The following is a 4406-nucleotide window of genomic DNA, read 5'->3' as shown; positions in this document are numbered from 1 at the left end:
TATTATATATATATATTATATATATATATATATATAATTTATAAGCATTCAGATCGCCTGCTAAAGTTAATAATTACATTTTTAAAATTGTGTTTTAAAGTTTTCCTAATTTATTTATTTTTTTAAAATTTATTCAGGTATAAAAAGGCTCAAAATACAATTCAAGATTGAAATGAAGAGCTTACATAAAATCATAATACTGTAGATGTAATTTAAAGGTTGCTAACTGGTACGAAAAAAGGTAAAAAAAAAAAAAACCTTGTATCCTCTGTTTCAAAAACCCTTTTTGTAAGATATTAAATACATTGATGCTATGGCCTGTCTAAATACAAAAAGGCGTACAAGATGTGTATGTGTAATTCCTTATGTAGATTCAAGGATTGCATTGAAATAAAGATATGTTTACCTCCAGTTTCAACGTGCATTTAATTTTTAGTTTTCATAAGTCTGTATACAGATTGTTGGTATCATGTGAGTTCTGTTTTTTATTTATTTATTTTTTTTTGCTGCGAAGCAGCCAATTCATTTTCTTGACAGCAATTTGACCTCTGAAAGGTCATTGTTTGTCAAAAACCAATCGCCTGAGACAACTGAAAAGCGGAGTTTCCTTCTTTCGTTCTGCCGGGTAAAATCAATTATTTTAGGCGACGTTTGTAGACGACGTTTGTAACCTACTCGTACCAACGTCGGCATGTCGCGACGCTGGAGTACTATTCAGCGTTTTTACTATATTTCTAGGTTTCCTATTTCTACGTTTAATCGGCTCATGTCTCAGCCACAATATTTTGAGGACAATATTATTTACGAACCCAGTTAAACTTATTTACTAGCCTATTTCAACGTGCTAATTATTACATTTAGGCGACGCTTGTTGTAGACTGGCATAGTGTTTGCGGAAATAAATACCATTTTATACACATGCGCAGATCGATTCGCCAGCAGCGACTCATCGCCAGCAGCAGCGAGCCTTCGCCGACAGAGAGATGTCACTGCAGCAAAACACTATTGTACCAACGCTGTTCTAATAATATATAGACAATTGGTCGTGCTCATATTATTTGTTATATTTTTATTATTCATTATTTTCACTTGACTCGCATAAATAATTTTGTTCGAAGAACATTTTATGCAGTTTTACTTCGCAGCACTTCACTTGCAATTTGCAATTTCTAGTTTTAGCTTTGTTCTAGCAACATTTCTAAACGCTATAGACTAGTGGCAAACGGTTGAGCCGATTTCAATCAAACTTGGTCATTAAAACCATTGACACCTCCCATACATGGGTCAAATGTCACATTGGGGTCATCAGGGTAAAAAAAACCCCAAATATTTACAAAAGATTACTGTTACGAATATCATAGGCATAAGGTGTTCCGGAATTTGGGTACTGTCTGTTTGTTTATTCAAATTTTCCACACATCATAAAACAATCTCAAGTGCCGTTTTAATTTGTACTAATAATATAAAATGGATATTTATACAAGGTAAATAAGCTTAATTTTCATATGTAAGTTATAAGAAAATAGTAAGTATTAATCAGCATGGAGAAATAAATGTGTGGGTGGAATTCAAAATAAGTTCGGAGAACTTAGGTCATGACCCCTATGATATGTTTTAATCGTCGATGTTTAGACGGAGTAATTATTGGGAAGTAAACAATGATTAAGTAAAAAACAAACAAAAAATTATAATTATAATTATAATGTATAAAAGGAATACATTATTATACACAAATACATACACATACATATATGTATAATTATACATATACATATGCACATACATATACATACAAACATCACCCTGATCAAGGCAATAAACCCTGTGGTAATAGGAGATGCCAACTTTGCGAAATCATCACCACCGACACACCATTCACAGTACCGGGCACTAATCATGAAATACGCTCTCCTCCATTAGATTGTACATCTTCTAATGTTGTTTATTTTATTTACTGCGATATATGTAACAACGGCAATATGCAGGCGAAACAGGATGCTCCATTAGATCTACGATTAACAACCATAAAAGTTTCATACGAAACAAGAATAAGACTTCCACTGTTAGTGAACATTTCAACTTGCCCGACCACAATATTAATAACATGAAATTTATCATCATAGGCCATGGATATAAATCCACCAAAGATAGAAAATATCATGAGATGCGTTGGGTTTTAAAACTTGACACTCACACACAGGGTCTAAACAAAGGCCTTGGTATTTTAAGCGGCTATACATTTATCAACAAATTAGCTAAGAGATACTCAAATCCTAATTATTATGTTAAAGAGAACGCATTCTTTATATTGACTTGACCACCTATCGATCGTTTTGTTTATCAGTTGTTTATCATTAGATTTCTATTTCATCATAGACTTGAACTAATAAATTGTTCAATCCGGTGTTTTTTTTAATTCAGTAGGCAGTAGGCATTACGCTGAAGAAGAGAGCAGGCGCTCCCGAAATATTCGTTGTTTAATAAATTTTTATATATCCTTAAAAAAACGTCAACCGCCTATGTTATTATTGCTTGTCTCCACCATTTTAATATATATATATATATATATATATATATATATGTATGTATGTATATATGTATGGTAGCACTGCCAAAATTTTCTGGCACACCACCAAAAAAATTGGTAGCACAAGTAATTTTTTTAGTAGCACATATTTCCCCATCCTTTTCGCATCCCCTAAGATAACAAGCACTGTGCAATATTTTATTCTTTATATTTCCTAACAAACACCCACCCACCCACACCTACACTGTCCCCATGGATTATTATTCAAGAAAGAAGACATGAAAGAAAAAGAGAAGAGATTTTTAAAAATTGAAAAAAAAACAAGAAAAATAAATAAGAAATAACAAAAGGAAGGAAATTAAAAAAAAAGTAAAGTAAAATGGTGGAAAGAAAATGACAATGAAAAAACTAAAAGAAAGGTACCGTAAGTATCAAAAATGAAATAAGAAAAAGGATTAAACAATATTAAAAAGAAAATAGATATTAAAGGGATAGTAAAGAAAAAGGTGCAAGGTAAAAAAATTCAACCTAACTGGAAGGAAAGGCAAAGTATTTCATGGAAAGTTTCAATTGTTAGGATTATTTCTAAGAAAATTACAAATTTCTGTTAATATTAACAGATATACACAATATAAAAAAGAAAAACATGAGCAGTAATAATGTGCTAGCTAAACTGTCTAGTCAAAGGACTGCCAAAATCTGCAGTTACTTAAGTGGGATATATTGATTATAAAATTATTACCGTAATTATTATTACTGAAACATTAATTATATTTTCTGTACACTTTCTTTAAATTTTTCAGTATTTTTTTTTCATTTGTGCAGGAAATTTCGAGAAAATAGGTCCGCAGAATCGCATTAACACTGCGAATGCCTATACATTGGTTACAAAAGCCACCGGCCGACTTTACTGCAACATTTGCGCGGAAATTGGCAGACTTATTTTTAATATGCGTGGATGGAATTTCTTCTTTATGAGATAACTCTAAATCAATTTACACATAATAATTTCAACCTAAACAGAGTCCCAGAGTTTTCACCAACATTTCGGGAGTGCTGAGATTCCAGCTCCCCACGGTCAAAGGCCACTTCGTTTTAAGCCCGAAAAATTGGCATCACACAGTCGGCCGGCGACACTTCTTATTTAGGTTATAATGTAGCCTAGAACATTAGGCCTGGGCCTGTACATCTTCAGCAAAGTATCTTATACCTACATATATAACGATCTATAATTTCATTTTCTTGTTCAATGGTTGTTATTTATTTTTATTATTATTTTTTTAAATGGTACGCCTTCCAACTTTGAAACTTCAGTATTATTCGCCAGAGAACATCGTCACACTTCTAGTGTTTACAAAGGTTTCGCGGAGTAACATATCCCAAACATTGCAAGTTGCCCCGAATGATGTAATATCCCAGCATTCTGATTGGTTTACAACTTGCAATGGACTCAACATACGTAACTCGCCAGCCGGGTGTAGTCGGGCGCACAAGTGGTTTGGGATGTTACTCCGCGAAATATAGTTTCGTAATTGGAAGGCCTGCTACCAGTTAGTTCGATGTTGTTTTGTTGTTACGTTTTTTTGTTGTTGTCAAAACAAGAAACATTCCTTGTAGAATTATATATTTTTTATATATCTTATAGATTAAATTAACCAATTAATTCAATTGTTGCACCTTATTAATTCCACGTTTAAAATTTAATCTTTAAATATTCATTTATATACAATTCAATTTTTATATTATTTCAAAACACGATTAAACAATCATTTTGCTTACCTGTCTCTTATACACATCTAGATGTGTATAAGAGACAGGTCCTTATGGATTATTATGCAAGAAAGAAGACATGAAAGAAAAAGAGAAGAGATTTTTAAAA

The sequence above is a fragment of the Anneissia japonica genome, unplaced genomic scaffold, assembly GCF_011630105.1.
Source record: "Anneissia japonica isolate Jap-2015-1 unplaced genomic scaffold, ASM1163010v1 scaffold38271_len224072_cov190, whole genome shotgun sequence".
Lineage (NCBI taxonomy): Eukaryota > Metazoa > Echinodermata > Crinoidea > Comatulida > Comatulidae > Anneissia > Anneissia japonica.
This window is presented reverse-complemented; position numbering follows the sequence as displayed.